This window comes from Mixophyes fleayi, chromosome 1 (assembly GCF_038048845.1).
Source record: "Mixophyes fleayi isolate aMixFle1 chromosome 1, aMixFle1.hap1, whole genome shotgun sequence".
Classification (NCBI taxonomy): domain Eukaryota; kingdom Metazoa; phylum Chordata; class Amphibia; order Anura; family Limnodynastidae; genus Mixophyes; species Mixophyes fleayi.
The window spans coordinates 211803484-211830920 of NC_134402.1; the positions used below are offsets into that span (position 1 = coordinate 211803484).

Here is a 27437-nt window from a genome sequence, read left to right on the forward strand (position 1 = left end):
AATTTGTGGCAAAAGCCCGCTACTGCAGAAGCACACGCTAACAACTTCTTCCTTTTTTATGGTGCTTTATTGTCAGGATGGTAAATGTTTTGACACCGTATACTTGCACAGCAATCATGGAGACCCTAAACACTAGCTATACATAGTCCAGCTCTCTCTCAGGACCAGCCAGCTCATCCAGCGTTTGTCTCTGTGCACAAATGATATAAACAAGCTTTTATACCTGATACTCCTCCCCCAGCCTTAGCTTGATGGACAGGTGACACACCCACCTTCTCTTTAAAAGGAAACGCCCATCACTGGCTCTGTAATTCAAACAGACACACCCTGTCTGTTTGCTGAGAGGAAGGATTTCAAGTCATGTAAGTTAAACCAAATTTAAACTATTGCTTTTCATACATAGGTCTTTACATTCAATCTAGGTGCATTACTGCACAAATGTTTTACTCTACTCCCCTGCTTTCTCTGCATATTGCCAGCTAAATGCCTCCTTTTGTTACAAAATATATATATATATATATATATATATATACACACACACACACACACACACACACACACACACACACACACACACACACACACACACACACACACACACACACACACACACACACACACACACATCTTCTTGATACCAATTTCTTTTGTCTTCTGTACATACCAGTAAACTGTCCAATCAACTCCAATTGGAGTCTCACTTTCAGATGTTGCTGTTGGAGGATGACTGACATTTTTGAGATGTATCGATCACTCTGAAATGCTGGTTAAGCTTATTCATTGCATGTATTTAACCCCTGAGAGGTTGCACAGATTCATACCTAATGTGTCAAAATTTTGTTGGAGGAACTGTAGAGAGGTTGGAAGTATCCTTCATATTTTCTGGATTGAGCCCATGTGGTCAGAGATTTTTGTATTGATCCGTAAGGTTGCGAGTATTGATTTAAACCCCTCCCCGTGGTGGCTCTCTTGTACCACTATCCTCTCCAAATCCAATGTCACAAAAGTTATGTATTGGGTTAAATTGTTATTGTTAATAGAGCTGCAATTGCTCAACATTGGAAATCTCCCACCCCCACCTGATTCTGTAATAATCGATAAAATTCAAAAAAGCTTTGAGCATACAGGCCTGAGACATACAAGCTGAAGTGTAAAATATGATTTTACTTATGTGCTTTCACAGTTTATTTTTCACAGCTAAGAACACAGTTGACAAGGTGTGTCTACCATTAAGAGGTTACAGAACATGCCTGTCTGTCAAGCCAAGCCTGTGGGAGGAGTCTTGTGCACAAATATCTGAACTTTGCAATTGTGCATTTTGACCGATACAACCTAGTGGCCGGTGTCCAGTTAGGAAACTGGGACTAGTAAGTGGTAGGTTGCCTGGTATCGTCCAGACGTTTGAGTTTGCTGCTATTGTGATACCAACAATAAAGCATCATTAGATTTGCAACAAGAATGTGACTGATTTCTGCATGGTGCCCGTATCACAAGTGAGTACATTTTTAATTTTTCTTGACTAGTAACGTGTTATTTGTTCCCCTTCCCTTCATCTTCTCTCACTTGTTTCCTGTTTGCTTGTGCATTTTGTCTTTTTTTTTCACCCTGTGAAAGACTTGAAAATTTCAATAAAAAGCTTTTATGGTTAAAATAAGAGCTCAGTAATAATTCAAGACAAGACCCTAGACTATTCTGAACTGGCCAGAAATGAGTCCAAATCTAAATTCCATATAACAACTATGGAGAGATCTGAAAACAGCATTTAGGAGGAGGAACCTGTGGCCAGGATCATGTCATATATGCCATAGTTGCCAGTTTCTGGGAGAGGGGGCGAGACTGGAGGGCGGGAGAAGGCGGGACAAGGCAAATCGCGTCATTTTGGCCCCGCCCCCCCGCGAAAATGTAATTTGCGTCGCAGGGGCCAAAATGACGTGATTGGCCTCGTCCCGCCCCCTCCCGCCCTCCAAAATGGCGTGATTCACCGAGAATCGCGTCAAATGACGCGATTCTCTGTGAAATCCAGGATGCGGGAGAAATGCCATCTCCCCCGGGAGTCCGGGAGACTGACTCGAATTTCGGGAGTCTCCCGGACTTTCCGGGAGAGTTGGCAAGTATGCCCATATCCATTACAAAGCATCAGAAGGGTTAATGCCCAGTTAATCATTGTTGCTAAGCTGGGGTGGTAAAATGTATTAAACAATGTGTATTTAATTATGACACTGTGGTGCCATAAAAGTTATTGCCAGTGTTGCAGCGGTAGAAGGTTTAAACACCAGCACTGTTTGTCAGGTGTAGAAATGTGTTATAAAATGTAAACAATTAAAATGTATATTTAAATATATACAATTAAAATAAATTATGTATTTACCTTCCCTGGTGGTCCAGTGAATGCGAATATCTTCCGGCTGGTGTTCTGCCACCTCTAGGGTTCCTTCACAGGGACCAGAATGATGTGATGCCATAGGTGTCCCCATCCATGGAAGTCTAGTGGGGTGCTTCAGGAGCAGCTCCTGAGTCCAGCAACAGCTCTCAATGGTGCCTCCTGGGATCGGATGAATAAAGGAGATGAAGAGCATGCTGGTGCCCCAGACAGTAAAGAATGTCACAAGAGCTAAGAGAGCTGCAGTAGTGGTATCCCAATTTGCATTTTTACCCTGGGATTATTATTATTATTATTATTATTATTATCATCATTTATTTGTTGGGCGCCACAAGGTTTCCGCAGCGCCTTACATAGTACAAACAGTAGACCATACACAATAAACACAGAGTATCAATGCTTCAGAAACTCCAGACAGACATATGGAGTAAATAAGGAGCAGAAGATTCGGTATGGAGACAGGAGGGGAGAGGGGTCCTGAGAGGAATGAGTAGCAGAAAGAAAGAAGCAATAATGTCACTGAAAAGGTCATTGGTATGGCCTCATCTAGAATACTTTGTTCCATTCTGAGGCCATATTTGCAGAAGAATATAAATGCATTAGAGACTGTACAAAGAAGGACAACTAAAATAGTGCATGGCCTACAGCACAATAATTACCCAGAAAAACTAAAGGATATTGATATGTATAGCTTGAAACAGAGAAGGCTAAAGGAGAACAAGATATAAATTCTCATATATATCAAGGGTTTTAATAAGGTACAGGAGGGAAACATTCTTCAAATGAAGAGAAGTATTAAAACACGAGGACATGCACTAAAACTGGAGGAAAGTAGGTTCAGAGGAAATTTGAGGAAAAATTACTTTTTCACAGAAAAGGTAGTGGATAAGTGGAAAAGGCTCCCATCAGAGGTGGCAGAGGCTAATATAGTAGAGTTATTTAAACATGCTTGGGATAGAAATAAATATATCCTAAGGATCAAATAGGGTTTGAGGTTAACCTAGGTTAAAAAAATTTGGCAGACTAGATGGGTCAAGTGGCTCTTATTTGTCGTCAAATTCTATGTTTTTATCATCACCAGTACCTCTAACTGGTGTGGCACGGTCCTTGTAAGGACCATTTAAAATATTTTCCTGTTTCAAGATTCTGCCTTGCGCATATTGCCTGCTGTAAACTATGACCTACAGATAGGATCTATACTCTCCCCGTTCACCAGCTGGGTTGGGTACATTTTCTTCAGGGCACTAACCACTATATACACAAAGAATTGCTGATTACAAGAAGCACGACAAGGATAAAGTGCTGACCTACTTTAAAACAGCCAAAGCACATTTCCGAAGACTGTCCATGCCACTGTAAAGGTTACATTCAATGCTAGAGTTGCCGGGTCCTGACATTGGTGCTTTAAATTTAGAAGTCTATATGTGGCTTTGTTTATGACGTATTAAAGTAAGTCAGCATTTTATTCTTGTCGTGCTTCTTGTAATTGGCATCACTTTGTGTATATAGTGGTTGTCGCTCAAAGTGCTGTCTGGAAAACTAATACCACCGCACCGGCTGTCCTGTGTTGAACTTAGCGTCATGTGTCAACACTCTGTCTGCTACCTATAGCCCTGATTTAAAGAAAGTTTTCAAGGTGGGGGACCATCCAGTGACCAGCAAAGAGGTTCTCTAGCAGCAAAAGTACACATAGAAGTAAGACAGTGAAGGAGCCTGGTGGTGGCAGTGACTTCTCTCCTACAACTAGTATGGAGTTGGCACTCAGTCAATGAGCTTCTGGTGTCTGAGAAAATCAGTAAGAGTGGTCAGTAACAGCAGGTTTCTGACAGTAACAGCTGTAATTATCTGTAGGCAGAAAAATAGACAGGGCAGCAGTGTAAGTCCATCCTATCATAGCACACTTCAAATCTGGAAGAACTAGACCAAACAGTCAGGTGCAAGAAGCTCATCAATGGCTATAGGATGCAGTTGAATGCAGTTCTTTCAACCAAAGGCTGTGTTACCAAATTTTAAGTGTAGGGTATTAATAACTTTCTCAATGCCATATCTTTTCATTTTCTGATTTAGAAGGCTATACAGCATTAAATTCAGAATAAAAACAAAGGTTCTGTAATATTAACTGAGAAATAATTATATAGACCAACTACTGTTTTTAATTTCAACTTTTATGTTTAGAGGAAATTGTGAGTTATTTGAAATAATGTGACTTGTTTATCTCATTTTTAGGTGATTAAAAACCGTGATTGTAAAAGAAAATGGAAATATTGATGAAGTTGAAATTACTCAAAGTGATATATAACTTATTGTTATACCAATGCTAAAATTAGTTTCAATTATTTTAAAGGACATGAAATAAGTCTGAATTATTTTTCTCAAGATTCTTTTTTCAGAGGTATAGATATCATGCCTACATAGTTCTTGCCACATGGGCATGTAAGACAATATATAACCACTGCTGTGTCGCATGTGATGCAGTCTCTTATCTTTTGTACTAATAAACGGTGGTGTAACAAGACATATATGTCTACGAGCTGTATTTTGTGGCTGTCCACACTGTGTGAGTAAAGTAGCATAGCTGCAGTTCCATATAAAGACCATGGCAGCTGAATTGGTCAGATGGTTTCATGTGCCTATCGTACTTGGTCAGACATAAACAAGTGACCAATTGTGCTCTGTGTTACTTATTCTTTTGAAATGCTACAAGTCTGTCGAGGCCTAGTTGTTCTGTATATTTAATAACAAAAACTACTGGGTTCTTATAAATGACATATTTTATATAAGTAAACTATTATAATGGGACAGAACAACTCTAGTTTAGTAGAATTATCTGAGGGGACTTCTGCCTCTACAGTGTTTCACAAATATGGTCACACTAGTTGTAAATATATGTACATATGGAACGCTGCTATGTGCAGACCTGAAAACCCCTTTCCCATAGCAGGAACTGATTTGTATGTTTTAAGCTATTTACAAAAGAAATAAACAGCTGTCGTCTGTAGCTGGTATTGCGGCGCATCCTCATCCTCCATCATAACAAAGTAAGAAGTGTTAGAGGGGGGCAAAGGAAGGAAATGTGGATCATACATGTCCCATTTCCCCAAAAAACTGTTAGGTGGAGTGTTAACTGTTATTAGCAATGTTGAGAAACCATAAAAAAAAACATCTTAAGAATTAAATCAGTGTGGTGCACTACGGCCAAACCGGCGTAATGATCATAAGGAACTGAGGGAACAACGTGAAGCCAGATACAGGGCGAGGGAACCTTGCTTAGCTAATCAACTTTTTGTGAGTGTACCCCCTTGTCAGGATCTGCCTGCAGGCCTTGCATTGCATGCTGCTTTGCCTGGCAGCTCCTGTCTTTTGTACTTTATTATTGTGATATATATATATATATATATTTATAATTATATATACAAGTTAACAGGTGCATGATACTCATGCATTCTAGTCAAATCAAGCTACTTAAGGTCTTAAAAAGGTTCTTGTCATGCATTTGGGCCTAGCCCAGGCCTCCTCAGGGGAAGAGCGTTATTTCCCGACGCAAGCGCCCTTTTTAATGTGTGTTCATGAGGTAAAATTACCTCACGAAAATGAGTTTGAGCCCTCAACTTGTAAATTTAGCCTTTACTACCCCTCCCACGGGGGGAAGGGGTGATGATGGAAGTTAACTGACTTCACTATTCTAATTTTTTTGTCAAATAATGTCAGTATACCAAATTTCAGGTCAATTGGATGAGCCCTTTCTGAGAAAATAGTTTTTTCCACACACACACACACACACACACACTAACACACGCTGCTAGGCTTTTACTTTTATATATTGGATAATGCAAAAAATTTAGTAGGTCAGTGTATAACTCCGCCCAGCAGGTGGCGCTGCAGCTTGTTTTTTTTCCCCACACACAGACTAACACACGCCGCTAGGCTTTTATATTATAGATATATATATATACATATATATATATATATATATATATATATATATATATATATATAGGCTTTTATATTATATATATATATATATATATATTGTGGCAGTACCTCTATTCTCTATTCACCAGAGGTGCTGCTATTATGCCTTCCTTGTGTGTATTAGGGGTTAACCTGCTCATTAATTATTCCCTTGCACCTGGGTGTGTCCCTTTTTATACCTGACACTCCCAGCATACATTGCTGGTTATTGTTGTTGCTTCCTACTGCTGTGCTTCTGGCTTTCTTGCTGCTTGGGATCTCTCCATACCGCCTGCTTACCTGCAACAGCTTTGTTCCTAGTATTTACTGCAAGCTCATTATTCCTCCTGCTTACCTGCATCAGCCGTGTACCTGGTATTTACTGCAAGCTCATTATTACTCCTTCTGTTTTGTACTCTTCAGCAAATAAACATTGAGTGTTTTTCACTATATTTGTGGCTCCTAGCTGTATTCCTGCATTGAACCGTGACAGTATAACCAGCCCACAAAAAAAACAGCTTAGGAGTCGTGTGAAAGATTTTTATTCTGGGACCTTTTTCTGCAATTCGTTTTCATTTGTTTTTGCAACATGTCTGTTTTACCAACCTTTGAATTGCTACAGCTACAGACTATACAAATGGACATAATCCTGCTACGTTCTCAGCTTGCTAAATTTACTGCCTTGCTTATGGACCCACTCAGGAAACTGTCAGATTCTGTCTCTCCTAATTCAGAAGCTGCTGATGTGTCTCAACCTACCTTCTCTGCTGCTGAATCTGTGCAAACAGCATCCCTTAATTGTGTTTTTACACATTTACTTAGAACTATGATGTAATAAATTCCCGATTCACAGGTGGTCCACATCCCCATCTGACCGAAGAGGACCGGCGGCACAGAATAACTAACAAATTGTGTCTCTACTGAGCCAGTAATGAACACTTCTTACAAAACTGTCCTCTCCGCAGACCACGACAGCCTACTGAACCATCTTCTATTGTTTCCTCTCCGCATTCTGGATTTGTTTACACTTCACCTGTTCTGCTCCCCGGCATGAGGCCCAATCTGCTAACCCCAGTTACCAATTCCGAGTCTTCAGTCGCTGCCTCCAATTCCGAGTCTTCAGCCGCTGCCTCCAGTTCCGAGTCTTCAGCCGCTGCCTCCAGTTCCGAGTCGCCAGCTGCTGTCTCTGTTCCTGAGCTACAGTCCGCTCCAGAAACATTGCCAGTCCATGCGGGTCAGCCCGAGTTGCCAGTCCATGCGGTTCAGCCCGAGTTGCCAGTCTATGCGGTTCAGCCTGAGTTGCCACTTGGTGCTGTCTGCTCTGAGGCTTCTCTCAGCGCTGTCTGCTCTGAGGCTTCTCACAGCACTGTCTGCCCTGAGGCTTCTCACAGTGCTGTCCCTGCTAAGTCTGCCACCCGGTCCGGGCCTACTGCCAAGTCTGCCGCCCGACCTGGGCCTGCTGCCAAGTCCGAACCATCCGTTGCCGAGGGTGCCAAGTCTGAGCCGTCACCTACCTTTGAGGGGCACCTTTCTCAATTTAGTGCTCTACTGAGGTTTTGTGCTTCTTATTTCCGCTTAGTGCCTAGCCTTGTCAGTGACCCAAAGAGGCAGGTTTTGTTTTTGTTAGCAAATTTTAGAGGAGAGGCTATGGAATGGGCAAAGCCTTTGGTTGAGACTGATCACCCCATCCTGACTTACAACTATTTGTTGAGGCAGTGATCAACAAGTTTTCACCAACACCTGCAGTGCCATCTTGTGGGTCACTGGTGTATTCGGCAACACTACCCAGCAGAATAGTCCTAGAACTACCTTTGTGCTCCACCCAGTTGGCTTAGGCCCCAATCCCAAGGAAGTCCCGTAAAAGGGGAGGACGTAAGAAGAGAGGAGGTTTTGCAGTGCTTCAGCTTTGCTCACTTTTCTGCCGGTCCCCCCATTGTGGACTATGATTCCAATGAATTTAGACATTTTTGGTAATCAGGCTTACTGTCAGGATCTGCCTGCAAGCCTTGCGTTGCATGCTGCTTTGCCTGGCAGCTCCTGTCTTTTGTACTTTATTATTGTGTTATATATATATATATATGTATATTGTGGCAGTACCTTATTCACCAGAGGTGCTGCTATTGTGCCTTCCTTGTGTGTATTAGGGGTTAACCTGCTCATTAATTATTCCCTTGCACCTGGGTGTGTCCCTTTTTATACCTGTCACTCCCAGCATACATTGCTGGTTGTTGTTGTTACATTTTTGTTGCTTCCTACTGCTGTGCTTCTGGCTTTCTTGCTGCTTGGGATCTCTCCATACCTCCTGTTTACCTGCATCAGCCGTGTACCTGGTATTTACTGCAAGCTCATTATTACTCCTTCTGTTTTGTACTCTTCAGCAAATAAACATTGAGTGTTTTTCACCATATTTGTGGCTCCTTATCTGTATTCCTGCATTGAACCGTAACACCTTTCTCTTCCAAGATTCTCCAATAGTAACCCCCTCTTCTCTGCCTGCTGTCCATTTTTGTCTCTCTGAAAAGTTACCCGAGTCTTGCCTCCTCCCTAGGCTAACCCTTCAAGTCCTGATCTGTTGTTATTGGTGGTGGATGGAATCTGGGAGGTAATAGGGGTGGAGGCAGAATATGACCTCAGCAGTAGTTCACTTGCTGTTTCCCTGCCATCATGTCTGAGCCAGTCCTGTTGAAGACAAAGGATACTAATTGGCCTTCCCCACCTCCAAATCTAAGATAGAGTCCAGACCTGTCACGAACTTACCTGCTCCCCGCCGCTCCGTCCGGATGCCGCACTTCCCAGAGGCGGGGATTTTGAATCCCTGTCAGCATAAAATCCTCACTCTGACATTTGCTGAGTGTCAGAGCAACACTTACCTGTTCCTGGCTCCTGTGCTTCGTGGATTGCTGTTTCTTCCAGTCTCCTGTGTCTTCCTGTGTGCTGATCTCTGCCTGTTAGACTATCCTGGCTCTCCTACCCCTGTGTACCAACCCGGCTTGCTGACCATCCCTCTGTTCTTCTGACCCGTGTACCGACCCCGGCTTGATTGACTCAGAGTTGCCTCCTGATTCTGCCTGACTCCATTCCTGTGTACCGAACTGGCTTGTCTGACTCCGCATCTTCTGCTCCACTCCGCTGCACTACATCTTGGGGCGAGGCTGAGGACCGCAACCTGCGACTCCTGGCACCGAAGCCCACCCCGCCTTGCGGCGGTCTTGGTGAACACAGGGGAGATGGCTCCGCGCCTCAGGTAAGCCAGCGCTAATCAAGATTAGTAGTAGTAGAATCCAGTATCTGTTACAGTTTGCTCTGACCATGGATTCTGCAGCAAAAGATCTGTTGGAGCATTTAGTGGGAAGGATGGATAAGCAAGAGGCTAACCAAGAGCAACTTTTAAAATTCCTCAATAGTTTATGCACCCGGTTGGATGTTGTCCAGAACTAGTGCGGCGGTTCCCAAACTGTGCGCCGCGGCTCCCAGGGGTGCTGCGGCACTGTCACTGGGGTGCGCGGGCCGGGCCAGCCATAAAAAAAAAAAAGAACACAGAAACTTACCAATCCGTCGGGCACCGGGACCCAGCAGCCTCCTCTCTCCTGCAGCTGTCACTGAATATCGACATCAGTAACAAGCTGCGGGAGAGAGGAGGCTGCTGGGTCCCGGCGTCCGACGGATTGGTAAGTTTCTGTGTTCTTTTTTTTTTTTATGGCTGGCGCCGGGCGCGGGACAGAGTGAGAGGGACATAGAGCAGAGAATGGGGACAGAGAGCAGAGGAGGGGGACAGCGGGGCAGAGGAGGGGGACAGAGGGCAGAGGATGGGGACAGAGGGCAGAGGATGGGGACAGAGGGCAGAGGATGGGGACAGAGAGCAGATGAGGGGAACAGAGAGCAGATGAGGGTGACAGCGGGGCAGAGGAGAGGGACAGCGGGGCAGAGGAGGAGGACAGCGGGGCAGAGGAGGAGGACAGCGGGGCAGAGGAGGGTGACAGCGGGGCAGAGGATGGGGACAGCGGGGCAGAGGATCGGGACAGAGGGGCAGAGGAGGGGGATAGAGAGCAGAGGAGGGGCACAGCGTGAGAGGGGCAGTGGAGGGGGACACAGCATGAGAGTGGCAGCGGAGGGGGACACAGCGTGAGAGGGGCAGTGGAGGGGGGACACAGCATGAGAGGGGCACTGCAGGGGGACACAGCATGAAAGGGGCAGTGGAGGGGGACACAGCGTGAGAGGGGCAGTGGAGGGGGACATAGCGTAAGAGGGCAGAGGAGGGGGACACATCGTGAGAGGGGCAGTGGAGGGGGACACAGAGTGAGAGGACCAGTGGAGGGGGACACAGCATGAGAGGGGCAGTGGAGGGGGACACAGCGTGAGAGGGGCAGTGGAGGGGGACACAGCGTGAGAGGGGCAGAGGAGGGGGACAGCGTGTGAGAGGGCAGAGGAGGGGACAGTGTGAGAGGGCAGCGGAAGGGACAGCGTGTGAGAGGGCAGAGGAGGGGGACAGCGTGAGAGAGGGCAGAGGAGGGGGACAGCGTGAGAGAGGGCAGAGGAGGAGGACAGCGTGTGAGAGGGCAGAGGAGGGGGACAGCGTGTGAGAGGGCAGAGGAGGGGACAGTGTGAGAGGGCAGAGGAGGGGGACATTGTGAGAGAGGGCAGAAGAGGGGGGACAGAGGGCATAGGGGGCAGTGTGAGAGAGGGCAGTGTGCTCAGAGAGCTGCGAGCTGAAATTCCACGAATAATTACCGTATTAAAGGTAACATTTTTTGAGCGCTTGTTTTGCAGCGTTAACGCTGACAATTGAATACGCCCCAATGGGTGCCGCGAACTGCAAAAGTTTGGGAACCACTGCCCTAGTGGCTAGTGGACCACCTGCGCCGGCAGTGGCTGCCCCAAAACCCCAGCCCGTATCGGCAGCTTCTTCCTCGCAGTTACGGATACCTAACCCACCTAAGTTCGATGGGGACCCCAAATATTGCAGAGGATTTTTAAATCAATGCTCCATACAATTCGAGCTATTACCCGGGAACTTCCCTTCCAAAAAAGCAAAAGTGGCCTATGTGATTTCTCTGTTGTCCGGTCAAGCCTTAGCATGGGCTTCCCCTTTATGGGAGAGGGATGATCCCATTCTATATAACTTCAACACCTTTTTCTCCACTTTCAAGAAGATATTCGATGAGCCAGGAAGAGTATCTAATGCCGCTACCGGCTTATTACGTCTTCGCCAGGGAAACCAGTCTGTGGGACAGTATGCGGTCCACTTCAGAACAATGGCCTCTGAACTTCGCTGGAATGACGAGGCTCTAGTGGCTACGTTCTGGCAGGGTCTTTCAGACCGGATCAAAGACAAGCTGGTATCTCGGGAACTCCCTACGTCTCTGGATGATATCATCTCCCTCTGTGTCAAGGTTGATTTGCGTTTTAAGGAGCGTAATTCGGAGAAGGAACAATCTCGGCGCAGTATGATTCGCTTGGCCCCAACTTCCAAACCCCTGGCCCCCAACTTCCAAACCCCTGTTCTTCCTCCCGAAGAGCCTATGCAACTGGGGAGGACCCGCCTGTCGGCCGAAGAAAGGGAGAGGAGATTTCGGAACAAGTTGTGCCTATATTGTGGAGAGGGTGGCCATCTTCTGAGTTCTTGTCCTAAACGCCCTGTCACGGGCACTAGGAGTCTTTGCCCAGGATATCACCAGATGTTCTTACCAGAGTAATATAGCTGGTACTATGGTCCTCTGGTAGCAGGGTGACAATGGAAAAGGGAGAATCAGCAGATGGTGAGAGAATGCTCAAGGAAAGTCTATGACTAGCAGCAACTGGTAATGACTTAGATGAATGAACACAAGGAACCAGATGGACAAGTAAACGTGAGGAGAGTCAGTGGTCTGCGTACAGCAAGTTGTACCACTGCTATAGTGAGGAGGAATGTCCAGGAGTAGAGAGGAGGTAGTGAAAGTCAGTGGTCTGCGTATAGCAAGTTGTACCACTGTCTATAGTGAAGGAATGGATTCCAGGTGCAAGTAGGTAACGGGGAAGTCAGTGGTCTGCGTTCAGCAAGTTGTACCACTGCTATATATATGTGAGGAGGGGCACGAGGAGATGAATGGAATGCAGAGGATACACGTGGCACACGGAACTTGATCCCACGATGATAACCACAACACAATAATAACTGACAAGCGCTGCTTGAAGTATACAAAGTCACTATAGAGATCCAGGTAATAGGAAACACAGTCAATAGTAACAATAGCTTCAGTAGATGGAAGACTCCGGAGATGAACCCAACACAGTCCAGACGGATATGCAATACAATAGCAAATTCAATGGAAAGTATGCATACCGCGGTTCAGGAGAGCAGGCAGTCAAGGAGATGTGCAGAGATACCTGAACGGCTGAACGCCGGCAGGAGGGGAGACCACTGGAGGATGGAAGCGGTAATCAGGTTGGTGCAGCGCATGGAAGGTAACTGGTAATCAATGGAGCAATACTCAGGAAGCAGTAGTAAGTAAAACTGGAAACATGATGAACACGGGAGAGTTGAGGCTGTCTAGTATCCGGCAGTAGTAGCGGAGGCAGTGGAGGGAAGGCACGCTGAACACAGGAGAGTAGAGGCGGTCTGGAATCCGGTAGTAGTAGTGAAGGCAGCGGAGGAGAGACACGCTGAACACAGGAGAGTAGAGACGGTCTGGAATCCGGCAGCAGTAGCAGATAGGAATCAGTGGAGAGCTGACACAATGAACACAGGAGAGTTGAGACGGTCTGGAACCCGGCAGTAGTGACGGAGGCAGTGGGGAGCAGACACGCTGAACACAGGAGAGTTGAGGCGGACTGGAATCCGGCAGCAGTAGCAGATAGGAATCAGCTGAGTGCAGACACGATGAACACAGGAGAGTTGAAGTGGTCTGGAAACCACAAATGTAGTAGACAGGAATCAGCTGGAGCTGAATACACGAGGAAACACAGGAACACCTTCAGAGGCTCATGGGGAATGAGACTCCAAGATCAGGCAACCAGGTAATGATCACAGGTGGTTTAAATAGGGAGGGTTGCCTGATCATCCAATAAATTAAAAGCAACAGGGACTGAAGGTTTCACAAGAGCTGCACATGCGCAGACCCTCAGGATGGCGGACGGCCACGGTTCCTGAACACAGGAGAAATGGCACTCACAGTCCGGTGAGTGACACGCCCCGGGAAATGACAGGGCCTAACGAGTTCGGGAGCTGTACCGTTTGGCCTCTTCTCTCAGTGTCAGTCAGTTCCTTCTACTAATGATTGCCTGTCTATCCCCATTTCCCTTCAGTTAGGACAGAAGACTTTCCCGCAGTCTGCACTTCTTGACTCTGGAGCCGCAGGAAATTTCATCTCTGCCGCAGTAGTTAAACAATTCGCTATTCCCACATAAGCCTTGGAACAACCCATCTCATTGCTGGCCATTGATGGGGGAAGAATTCCTGAGGGGTCCATTCTGGTACGCACTATTTCCCTCTCTCTCCAGATCGGAGTGCTTCATCGGGAAAAAGGATCTCTTTTCTAGTAATTCAGAAATCTACCAACCCAGTCATCCTAGGACTTCCATGGCTTCGTCTCCATTCTCCCACCTTAGACTGGAAATCAGGTCACATATTGTCCTGGGGACAGTCCTGCTTCTCTCACTGCCTTCAGAAAGTGATCCCTCTAGATATTCCCAGACGTTCCCAAAAATTTTCTGTGACTCTTTTGCCTGAACCATACCAAGCCTTCTCTGATGTTTTTTGTCAACAAGAGGCCACTAGGCTTCCTCCTCACAGAATCTGGGATTGTGGCATTGACCTTATACCTGGTAAACCTATTCCTAGGGGCCGTGTTTACCCCCTTTCCCTTACGGAGTCTAAGGCTATGGAGGAGTACGTCCAAGAAAATCTAAAGAGGGACCTCTGCCTCCCCAGCTGGGGCTGGCTTCTTCTTCGTAAAAAAGAAAGATGGGGGTCTCCGCCCTTGCATAGATTACAGAGGTCTGAATGCTATTACCATTAAAAATCGGTATCCTCTGCCACTGATTTCCGAATTGTTTGACCGTATTAAGGGTGCCACCATCTGCTCTAAACTTGATCTCAGAGGAGTGTATAACCTCATACGCATTAAGGAGGGGGATGAATGGAAAACTGCGTTCAACACCCGAGACGGCCACTTTGAGTACCTGGTCATGCCCTTTGGGTTATGCATTGCCCCGGCTATCTTTCAGGGCTTCATGAATGAGCTCTTTCAAGATCTCTTGTATCAATTAGTAGTCATCTACTTGGATGACATCCTCATCTTTTCTCAAGATCTAGTATCTCATCGCAGATATGTACTGGAGGTTCTATCTCGTATCAGGAAGAATCATCTATTTTGCAAATTAGAAAAGTGTACCTTCGAGCAGAGACAAATTCCTTTCCTGGTATATCATCATTTCTGCTACCGGACTACAAATGGATCCCACCAAATTGAAAGCCATACTTGACTGGCCTCAGCCTTCTGGCCTTAAGGCTACCCAACGCTTCCTAGGATTCTCCAATTACTATCGTCAGTTCATCAAAGGTTACTCTTCACTTGTGGCCCCCATCACTGCATTGACCTGTAAATCTGCTGATGCTAGTGTATGGTCTGCTGAAGCTACCCAAGCTTTTATTTTATTGAAGTCTCTCTTCTCCTCAGCACCCACTCTCCAACAACCCGATTGCTCACGGCCTTTCATCTTGGAGGTAGATGCGTCTTCCGTTGGTACAGGAGCAGTACTTTCACAACGGAGCTCTTCTGGCAAACTTCATCCTTGCGGATTCTTTTCCCGTCGCCGAGAGAAATTATGGGATAGGTGACAAGGAGCTCCTGGTCATCAAGTTGGCTCTCTCCGAATGGAGACATCTGCTAGAAGGGGCACAATTTCCGATTACCATCTATACCGATCATAAGAATTTATTATACTTACGTACTGCTCGTTGTTTAAATCCTCGGCAAGCAAGATGGTCCTTATTCTTCTCTCGCTTTGATTTTAACATCACTTTTCACTCTGGATCTAAGATTACGAAGGCGAACGCCTTATCCCGCTCTTTTGATCCAGCTGACATGGAACCTTTGGAGGACAATAAATTCATCTTAGACCCCTGTAGAGTTTTGGCAACTACACACCTTAACAAAGGTTGCCCTCCAGCAAGACGTTCATCTTCCCACGTCTGGACACTCAACTCCTAAACTGGGCTCATCGCTCTCTCTTCTCTGGGCATGACGGCATCCGTAAAACCTGGGACTTGTTGTCCCGAAGTTACTGGTGGCCTTCCTTACTGGAGGATGTAAAGAGATTTGTTTCTGCTTGTTCTGAATGTGCTCAACACAAGACCTCTAGGAGAAGACCTTATGGATGTTTGCTTCCATTACCCATTCCTAAATATCCGTGGTCAAAGACCTCCATGGACTTCATCACAGACCTTCCACCTTCCAAATCCTGTACGGTGGTGCTAGTGGTTACGGATCGTTTCTCTAAAACAGCCCACTTTATTGCTCTTAAAGGTCTTCCATCCTCCTCCTCCTTAGCTGATATCTTAATAAAGAGATTTTTCGCTACCATGGTTGTCCTCAACATATTGTGTCCAATCGAGGATCCCAGTTCATATCCAAATTTTGGAGGTCCTTTTGCAATAAATCCAGAATTAAACTTGATTTTTCCTCTGCATATTATCCCCAGTCCAATGGGTCTAAGGAAAGAACCAACCAGGAATTAGAGAAATTTCTAAGAATATTTATCTCAAGTAATCAAGATAACTGGGTGGATCTTCTTCCATGGACGGAGTTCGCCCATAACAATCATTTTCATGAGGCCACCTCTAACTCCCCCTTTTTTGTACTTTATGGCTGCCACCCTAAACTACCCACCTTTTCGCAAATTGCCCCTTCTGAATTTCCGGCTGTGGATTCGTTGTTTCGTAACTTCAATTCTATTTGGGAACAGACCAAGGTAAATTTTAAGGAAGCAACCATTCGTTCCAAAAAATCCTACGATAAGAGGAGGAGAGTAGGCCCAAGTTTTTCTATCGGTGACAGGGTATGGCTATCCACTCAAAATATTCGTTTAAAGGTTCCTAGTAAAATATTTGCTCCCAAGTTCATTGGCCCATTCGCTATTTCTGAGGTCATCAATCCAGTAGCCTTTAGGTTGAGTCTGCCTCCTTCTCTTCGCATACCTAATGTCTTTCACATTTCATTGTTGAAACCAATGGTAACCAACAAATTCTCCACTCCATCCAGAGTTCCTCCTCCAGTCGTGGATCAGGATCAAGTCGAATATGAGATCGTCTATTCTGGACACTCGCAAGGTTCAAGTACAGTTTCTGGTGGATTGGAAGGGTTACGACCCCGAGGAACGCTCCTGGGTAAGAGCCATTGATCTACACGCTCCCTGTCTGCTCACATCTTTCCACAAGAAATTTTCCTTGAAACCATATTAGGTGTTCGGAGTGCACCTTAGGGCAGGGCGTACTGTTACGACTTACCTTGCCCGTCGCTCAGCCCGGAAGCCGCACTTCCGGTTTTCGAGATCACGTGACCGCAAACCGGAGGCGGTCACGTGATTGGATCCAGAGGTGGGGAATTCGAATCCCCAAATGTATTTAAACTCCTCTCTGACACTCGCTGAGTGTCAGAGCATCACTTACCTGTTCCTAGCTCCTGTTCTTCATGGATTTCTGTGTCTCCAGTCTTCTGTGTCTGCCTGTGTTTGACCCTGCTTGTTTCCACCATTCTGGCTCTCCAATCCCTGTGTACCGACCCTGCTTGCTGACTACCCTTCTATTCTTGTGACCCGTGTACCGAACCGGCCTGATTGACTCCGAGTTGCCTCCTGATTCTGTCTACCGCCATTCCTGTGTACCGAACCGGCCTGATTGACTCTGCATCTTCTGCTCCTACACCGCTGCACTACATCTTGGGGCGAAACTGAGGATCGCGACCTGCAACTCCTGACAGCAAAGCCCACCCCGCCTTGCGGAAGTTCTTGGTGAACACCGGGGAGATCGTTAGACTCCGCACCTCAGGTAAGCCAGCGCTAATCAAGATTAGTGATAATAACCCAGTATCTGTTACACTGCCCAACTCCATTGGGAGAATGATATTGGACAGGAGCTTGACTAAGCCCAATAGGAAACTGTCTTCAGTACTGCTCCCCATATGTCCCGCTGTTTAAAACACACAGAGATGTTGTATAAAGATGTCCATAGGCTCTATTTGACGACAGTCAAGCACCATAAGATCTGGCCATCACATTCCAACTTATATTGCCATAATTGGGGGGAGCCTGCTGACATTTTCCACATCTTTTGACAATACCAAGAGATATGTCCTTTATGGACCTTAGTCTTTTCATTAATAACGACTCTACCTCCCACTCCTGAAGTAGCCTTCCTATACTTTTTTTTCCCCCAGAAATCCTTGCGAGAGAGATATCTCATATACCATATACTCATAGCTATTCGAGCTGCGATAGCCTAGACTATTTTTCCACTCCTGCACCTAAATTTCTTAATATCTCATGGAAGCAATGACTTACATGAATCATTTTACATAATTCTTGTCTAGGATGACATTAGCAGCATTGTGCACAATTTTCAGCTTCCTATCTCTTTCACAACTAGGGTTACCTGAGGTGATCAGGAGGATCAGGCTCTTCCTGCCGAGACAGTCCATCCGCATTGCTACAAGCCTTTCCTTGCTTGTGAATTATGTCAAAGTCAAAAAATTGAAGTGCAAGGCTCCAGCGCAACAAACGGCCATTTTTCCCTGAGGCGTATTTATTTAGCCACTTTAAAGAAATATGTTCAGTGACCACAGTAAAAAGTCGTCCATACAAATAAGGTTGTAGTTTTTTCACTGCCCACAAAATGGCCAAACATTCCTTCTCAATGGTGGCATACGCCACCTCCCAGTTTAGCAGTTTTCTGCTCAAATAGGCCACGGGCGCTCTTGCCCATCAGGCCCCACCTGGCTAAGTACTGCTCCCAGTCCATACTGTGACGCGCCAGTTTGCACAATAAAGTCCTTGTCATAATTAGACGCCAACAGTACTGGAGCACGAACTTCCTTTAACGACTGAAATGCCAGCTCACAAGTGGGTTTACAGTCAACTGTTTTGGAGATTTTATTCTTAGTGAGATCTGTCAGGGGCTTTGCTACAGTACTAAAGTCTACGGTAGAGCATCTGTAGTCCCCTGCAGTCGTTAAGAATGTTAGTACATGTAACTATGTCGTGGGCTGGGGCCAGGCTTGGATTGTCTCTAACTTAGCTGGTTCTGACCTAACCTTTCATCCCCCCACACGATCACCCAGGTACTGTACTTCTGACATCCCCATATGGCACTTCTCTGCCCTAACAGTCTAACCTGCCCACCCAATCTTCCCTAACACCAGCCCTATTTGCTCTAGATTATCTTCTCAAATCTTACTGAAATTGGAAATGTCCTCTAGGTAACCCTGCACTCTGCCTAACTCATCTACAGAAGCATTAGTACAGGGCAAGGGGTAGGTGTCAGACATGGGCACAGTCAGGGGACTTACTATATCCACAGCCACCTGCTGAAAAGGCTCCACAATTATTGGCAAGGACCTGAGGGGATCACGAACACTGGGGCACCCGAGACACTGACACACATCACAGCACTTACAGTAGACCTTGACGTCATCAGACCTTCCAGGCCAGAAAAAGTTCTGGGTCAGGTGATTCATTGTTCAGTCTCTGCCCTGGTTTCATAAGCAACTGCCATTAGTTGCGCACAAAAGCCCCGTGGTACCACCAGTTGAACTTATTCCCAGACTGGTCTATCCCCATCTACCTTCCTAGCTACATGGTACAACAACCCTTTACGCCAGGTCACACTCCCTACCTCCCTCGCTGGAAGACTGCCGCCAGCCTGGCGCCTCGTGCCTTCCAGGTAAGGATCAGAGAGCTGCGCTGCCCTGAACTTTTCCCTGCGTCCTCACTATCATCTAAGTCAGGATACGCTGCAGGGGGGTCTATGTCTGGGTGACTAGGGTCAGTCAAAGTGGGGTCAGTCAAAGGGGGGTCACTGTGGTCAGCTGTACTTACCGCTGGAGCTGGCATACTGCTTGGGACAGGAGCATCACCGGGCACCCCCACAAGATCAGGTTGGCAAGAGACAACATCCTCTGCATTGCTAGGGGACGTAGTCTTTCCAGAGGCAAAGGGCTGGCTGTTTCCTGTAGAAATAGCAGATGTGGTCTTTTCCTCTGGGCTGTCTGAAGTAGTGGTTGCAGGTGATGGCTGTGTTGTAGCAGCTGTGGTCTTTTCCTCTGGGCTGGGCTGTGCAGGTGTAGATCCTGAAGACTGTAGCTTAGCAGCTTGGCTCTGGGTGATAGTGTTGAGAAATTTGGTCACAATTCCACCCCCAACATCATTGCCCAAAATCACATCAGTTGGGAGGCCATCCATAACGGCAAGATCTCGCAACTCCTGGCCATCTCCACAGTCCAGATACACCCTTGCTACAGGCACTTCTTTTCCCAGTCCATCTTCCACAGTAACTTTGGCAGTGTGATCCTGCAATATTGCAGCAGGATCAATAAGATGGGGACTCACAACAGTAATTGAGGCCCCTGAATCTCTCAGTCCTTCACCCTCCACTTGGACTGGCTGCAGGTTTCTCCACATATTTTTGGGGGGTCTTTTGAACCCACAGGTGACTCTCTCCGCTGAGTCACCTTCAGACACGCCACACTCCATTGGGCTGTCAGGGGTGGAAACAGTCTCTAATGGCTCACCTTCACCAGTTAAGCAAGTTAGCTGGGCCGCAGGACTCAGATTAGGGGCACGAGTCTGGGGTGCTGGGGCTCTGGGACAGTCCATTATTAAATGACCGATTTTCCCGCAGCTGTAGCACTTCTTCTCCAGCCTGGGCTCCGGTGGTCTCTGATAACTCCCAGGGACAGGACGGGGCAATGGCTGGCGAATGGTACCAGAAGGGTTAGGTACTTGCTTTTGGAGGTGAGTAGTAGAGGGGTGTCCCCCTGATTGTACAGTCCTTTGTACAGTCCGAATGGTACCAGAAGGATTAGGTACTTGCTTTTGGAGGTGAGTAGTAGAGGGGTGTCCCCCTGATTGTACAGTCCTTTGGGGTTGGCTGTTAACCTGGCGCTTCTGCCAGTGTGGCCTCATTGCCACATGTGGGGCCCACCGATTGCCCCACAACTTGATGATAAACAACCGCTCCGCCTCAGTTGCTTTGTCTCCCAGTGACTCCAGCTTCTGCATTAGTACAGAAAAGTTGCCCTCCTCATGCTGTTGAACTTGCATCACTGGATCACTCTGTGGGAGAGGATTGTTGCTGAAAACAGGTGCTGTGTTCTAGGATGTTACTGCATATACCTCTGGGTGTGAAGTTAATGTCTCCTCCAGGTCACTGTCAGTTTCCTCATCTGCTGACCCATACTGCGCATCCCAGTCTCTCAGCGCCTTTTTCATTTTGCTCCTTGTTGCTGTGTAAGAAATTTCCAACTTCTTTGCGTGGCTGAGTATCTTCAGGTCCGCCCTGGATACTTTACTGTACTTTGCCATCCTGTGCATTTTCCTGGCTGCAGTTATTCCTCTCCTGAATAACTCGGCTCTCCTGACTGCTGCACGACAAGCCACCCGGGTTTATCCCGCCGCTTGCCACCAGAAATCTGTGACAGGATGGACCGCCTATGCCACCCTGTCTGTTGTTGCGAGAAAGCGGCTGGGCTTACTTTGCCACCGTTCCCTTTCGTTATCCAAAAAGCGCCCTCTTGCCGCAGTAGGAGGGGCTTAAGCTGCTGCCAGCACTGGGCTCCTATACCGGCACCCAGAACCGGGTTTCTTCTGAGTAACTGACGCTGCTAGCGTGTCTCCTTGCTGGGGTACCCGGACTGGTACTCCTGACCTCTTACTATGGATCAGGGATGCTGTGGATGGATCTCCCTGGCCTATCACACTAACCAGGGCTGCAGGTAGCGGGCAGGCGATGGTACTGGAAGCTCTTGGGTCCAAACCGCAGACACAGCCGGAAAAACTGATTCGATTTTAGGGTCAAATCAGTAGATCACAGGAAACAGCAATATTGAAGATGATTCCAAGCAAGTCTTTGAAGCAAGATGGTTTATTTGCTAACGCACACTGGCGGAAGGTTCCAGTGTGATCAGGTCAGATGACAATTCAGAAGAACACTAACATGCTCACAGAGCTCCTCTTTTATACAGTTCAGAAATAGTCTATTTTCAGAAACAGGATATACTCTATTGACACATACATGAATTTACATACATTTCAAGGCTAACAAAATTTACACTTATCTATGAAATTCACTCTAGCAAAGGCCACACAGTAACGACCCCCTGATGAGGTCTTTGGCCAGAGCAGGCATGACACTTCACAAAACTTCGTTAGCACTTTCTGCTATCAGACTTCCTTGCACATGTCCTAATTGCAGCAACCTTACAAATCCTAAACAAGGACACTTCCATACTAAATACATCCCAATACACACAAGACCTCCATCCACAAAGGCCTATTGTATCAGTTATATGCATCATAAATAAGGCTTATCCTTTAGTAAGGTGAAAACAGGAAAGACCAACTTGTCTAGCCTGGTCTCAGAGATAACGACTTCCTATCTTACAATAAACAAAAATAAGTGCCTTTGCAGTTATATAAATATGCGCCCTGCGCTATTTCCTTTAAATTCATTTTTACCAAAAGTTATTTATCAGTGATCCAGTCACAATGACATTACCAACATTGTCCACAAATTTCATTTTCCTACCACTTTCTCAACAGGAGTGTTAGGGTAATTTTACCTCTCCTTTATCAAGTCCCTTCAGATATCAGTGAGATAAGATGCTGGTTAACCAGGATATCAGTAATCAAGACACAGACATGCCAATGTCAAGATAGAACTGAGCTGTGCTCATTTATTTCTGGCATACATTTATACATGAAAAAGCGTTTGATCTGGTTATAGAACAGAAACACAAAATTAATATTTTCCTGAGTAAATATAAATCTTCTGACAAAGCTAGTTAGTTCTCTTCATGTCACTTTTATGGGTTCTTATCAACTTTCACTGGAGCCAGTACTCCCAATGTCCTCATCCATTATCCCCTGTCCTAGTGGTCTTTGAGATAGTTCAAGGCTGGAGCTGGTGATTACACTGAATGTATTTTTTTATTTTTTTTTAACTCTTTATTTTCAACAACAACATGAGTTACAAACAATCCAAAGTGAGAATACAGAGGTACTGTATACAAAACAGAACATTAATAATAATTGGTGTGATCCAACTGTAAGCCTTGGTAAGGCTCGTGAATAGGAAACCCTTTGTTGTTGTGTTTTTTCTAAGTTTTATTGAAAAGAAAAAAGAGATAGGGGGGAAGAAAGCTAAAGAGAGAAAAAGGATAAGAGGGGAAAGGGACAGAGGGATAACTCGACATATACCTTCCGAAGGGGGAAGAAGCTAGTCCGGCAACCCCCAGAGAGGAAACAGAGCCCACACTATAAAATGAATAGAAAATGCAATTCACTGGGTGGCGGGCATTGAAGTCTGATGGAAAGAATACCAGAAGTCCCACACCTTATGAAAATTTGGTATTTTGTCGTGAAGAAGGCTAGTAATGTATTCCATTGAGGCAATATACCAGACCCGGGAGACTATGCTGTGGAGACTTGGAGGGGAAAGGGATTTCCACTCCTTAGCTATTTGCAGACGGGTTGCTGCACAAATATGCTGCAGAAGCTTATCTCCATGTCTGTTAAGGGACCGAACCTGAGAACACAGCAGCATAACCAGAGGGTCTGGCAAAACCTCCATCTCTAGTATTTTTGTGATAAGGTCAGCAACCTGGGACCAAAGATTAGAGATGCTGGGGCACATCCACCAAATGTGATAGAATGAACCAACTTCCCCACATCCCCTCCAACAGAGATCAGAGGTGCCTGGGTAGATTATATGTAGTCTCGAAGGCACAAGGTACCATCTCATGTACACTTTGAATGTGTTTTCCCTGATTGATGTGTTGATGGATATCTTGGCGATCCTAAGCCTGAGCTGGGACCATCCCTCCTGTCCCAAGGATTTGCCAGTATCCCTCTCTCATGCCGTCTCAAATGGTTCAACGATATCAGTTCACACTGAATGTATTTTTAAGGCAAATACCAAGATTTTTAACTCCTTCACATATCATTATTACCATCATCATTGAGGACCTAGAAATGCTCTCACAATCTCCCTCCTTTTAATAATATATATAAAAGGTTAAAAATGTTAAGGCCTGAAATGGTGACATCTAACGCAGCCCAGACTAATTTTGTACAGTCTCTTGTGAGAAAGCAAGGGTCTTTCACCATTCACCCGGGACCGAGTAAAGATATCAGCACTTCTGTCCCTGTTTATTCAAAAAGTATCTTTTCTTCATGCCTCTGCTGTAATCTCTGTATATCTTATCTGAACGTACATGACATATACCAGTTCCATCCTATCAATATGATCAATACCACAGTGATAATGAGTAGTGGGTGTACTAGTAAGTTTAATATACCAGTCATAGATGGAGATGATCCGGTAAATACATCCCACCAATGTTTCTCTAAATCATCCTTCAGTTTGGTGGCTAAAGCTTTTAATTCATTACCTTCTATAACCGTGACCATTTTTGCGCGATTGTTAGTATAGTTTATCTGCTTCAAATGTTCACTCAGCTTTCTTGCTTCATTTATAATTTTTACTATTTCCTCTATATTTAAGGTGTTAACCGAGGCAGACTTAGGTTATTATACTTGAACATTTTGTCTACCTGTAACATTTGGCTCTTATAAAATATCAACACTTTCCCTTGCCATTGTAAATGTGTTATATTCATGAGACACCCTGAAAATGGGTAGGTCAGCCCGTAGGTTAGTATTTTTTCATCATATGTGATTATGCAGACCATTTGAGGGGCTACCTTTATTAGTGTTTCATATTCCTTTGGGTGTAATGCCCATACACAAACACTAGTGTTATGCTGCAACATACATGGTTCAAATACTGCAGTTTGTTGTGGGCAAACAGGTCCCATGTCTGTGTTATCACAGAGATCTAGGTTATGTGTCCAGTGTGACCAGCATCGTCTTGCAGTGTAATGCGCGCACCCAGGAGTCTCAGTTCTGGAGTTTCACTGATGTGGGGGTGGTCAGTAAGACCTGATACGGACCATCGAACCTAGGTTCAAAAGTTCTCCTCAGGTGTTTCTTTAAGTACACCCAATCGCCAGGTTTCAGCTTATGCGGCTGTAGGTCTGAATCAGGCTCTGGAAGTGAATAAAATGCTAGAACATACAAATAGTTCAAATGGATAGTTAGACTTCTCATATAGCTAGTAAAATCTCCATGTTTATGTTGTAATTGCTGTGGATAATAACACCCTGTCTTTGGTAGTGTTCCAAAAAGTATTTCATAAGGAGACCGCTTGCTATTCCTATTTGGCACGGTTCTTACACTGAACAAGGCTATGGTCAGGCATTCTGGGCATGTTTTTTTTTTTTTTTTTTCAGCTATGATTTTCTGAATCTTCAGTTTCAATGTCCCATTCAACCTTTCTACTCGCCCACTAACCTATGGTCTGTACGGCACATGAAAAGCTTGCTGTATGCCTAGATCTGTCATTATGTGTAGCATTATTTCCCCTGTGAAGTGTGTACCTCTATCTGATTCAGTTACCTCAGGGACACCATACCTGCACACAATCTCACCAATCAGTTTTTTCGCAGTTGCTTTTGCTGTTTCCTTGTCTACTGGCTAAGTCTCCGGCCATTTACTCTGTACAGACTAGAACATATTCATATATTCCAGATTTAAACAATTGTATATAGTCTATCTGTAGTCTTTGAAAAGGATAAAGGGCTTTTGGAGTGGTACCTTGTGACGTTTTTACCTTTTTTCCTGGATTTGAAGTTCCACAGATCCAGCAGGCCTGAACATAGTCTGTAGCAACTTTATTGAATCCTGGAGCTATCCAATGCTGATGGACCACGCTAATCATCTGTTCCTTCCCCAAGTGTGGCTGTCCATGAGCTATCTGTAACATGGGAGGGAACAAAACCTGTGGAAGACAAAGTTTATCATTCAGTTTCCACATAACAGTGCAATCTTCTTGTGCTCCTAATCGTTTCCATCTTTCTTTCTCCAATGGTCCTGTTTGTTGTTGAAATTTTTTAGATCAGTGAGTCAGACATTTCTTTCTGTACTGTGTATACTTCTCTTTCAGGCTTTCTCTTACCCGCCTTTTTTTTCTCTTCTGCATCTGCGCAACGTTTTTCCTTTTGAAACAAAAGTCTCATTCGTTGTATGTGCTTCTATTTTAATTACGGCAACCTTGTGTGGCAATTGCAATGCTCTAAACAAGTTTCTTATTAGACTGGCATGCTGTATGTCCTTACCACTAGAGACCTTGAAATCTCTGTGCTATCAGTTCAGCAGCTTGTGCTGACAGTATTGATGGCAGTGGTCATTACTCAACTACTTCCTTTTCTGTAGTTACCGCGTATCCTGTAAATGGTAATCCGTTATCCTAATACCTGGAACCATCTACATAAAGTACATACACAGCATTAGACAAGGGAGAGTCAGTAACATTTGGAAGAGTCTGTACTTACATATCCATAAGAGCGGGGCAATCATGTGAAAAAGAAAAATTGTGGTTAATATTTTCACCCAATTCATCGTCATCACCTTCACTATCACAATGTCTTTCTTCTGACGGCTTTTGTTCTTCACTATTATTCCCTCCTTTTGAATCTTGAGATTCATACATTAGGGGTAACAATGTTGCTGGATTTAATACTGTGCACCGTTTGACTGTGACATGTGAAGCACTTAACAATGCTACCTCGTACTTAGTGAGTCTGGCTGCTAAAAGGTGTTTTTACCCGTTGTATCGCTTGTACTCTTTGTGGCATCAGATGTTTAGTGCCCTATGAAATGCAGTGTTCTAAGAAAATTACCTTCTTCGGTGTTGCTTGGAGCTTGGATTTGGACACTCTGCAATCCTGCTGGGCCAAAAAGGTTAGTAGAGAAACAGTTTCTTCTTTACACTGTTGTTCACTATCAGCAGCTATCAACAAGTCATCAACATACTGCAATAGTCAGGTAGTTTCAGGATATTGCGGTAACCAACCTTGTAAGACAGTTGACATTGCTTCAGAGAATTCTGAAGGGCTGGTGGCCCCTCCCTGGGGCAATCTGGTCCAGCAGTATTGTGTTCCTTCATGCAGAAAAGCCAGCATTTTCTGTGAATCGTTAGTTATTTGTACAGAATAGAAAGCATTTGCTAGATCTATAACTGTAAACCACATTGATGTAACAGGAATTTGGTTCAGCAAGGTATGTGGGTTGGGACAATGGGTGTGTTCACAACCAGTCATTTATTTATTTCTCTGAGATCGTGAATTAACCTAAATTCGGGAGCTCCTCCCTCTTACTGTTCTCTTTCCTTGACTGGGAATAAAGGTGTATTAAAAGGTGATCGACATTTCTTTACTATACCTTTGTCTTGGTATTCTTGTAACTGTTTTGTGATTGCTTTAAGCTGTAACAAAGTCAAAGGATATTGTTTAACACATACTAGTAGTGTGTTAGGTTTTAGTATAAGTTGTACAGGAGCAACTTTTTACAGTCCCAGTTTTTTCCCTTTGACCATATTTTCTCAGGTACATCCTTCAGCCACTGTGGTAGTGGTGCCTCATCTTGAGATGTGTTTTCACTTGGTTGTATTATCAAAAACACCTGTACTGCTGCTTCTACCTGATTAGATATGTTGTCTGGAAGTTGACTGGTGTATTTAATGCATGCTCTCATTAACTGTAATATGTCGGCACCCAGTAGATTTACAGGACAAGTGTTTGAAGTGAGGGACAGGAGTACAGTCTTTGTTTACTTGTATCTTAACTTTCTTACTTTTCCTCAGGTGTATGGGCTGTCCTGTCAACCCTAATGCTTTTACATAATCTGAGGTCACTTATTCTTGTGGTACTTGATCGTGTCTCAATACTGTTTGGCTTGCTCCCGTGTCAATTAAGCAGTCCAATTGTTGACCAGTGGGCAGTGTAATTTGCACAGTAGT

The 27437-nt window shown here is 45.2% G+C and overlaps 1 long non-coding RNA gene across 2 annotated transcripts in view; it reads right to left on the bottom strand.

The window, feature by feature from the left end:
* Positions 1-27437, bottom strand: part of LOC142149488 (uncharacterized) — a 193581-nt gene that overhangs the window by 71301 nt on the left and 94843 nt on the right. Inside the window, exons 2-3 of one of the 2 annotated variants that reach the window (XR_012690864.1) lie at positions 2369-2542; positions 617-1605 (exon numbers count right to left, since the gene is read on the bottom strand). This is a non-coding gene — a long non-coding RNA (uncharacterized LOC142149488). Of the gene's footprint in view, positions 1-616; positions 1606-2368; positions 2543-27437 lie in introns of those variants that run through there. The other variant, XR_012690865.1, reaches the window with a different exon arrangement.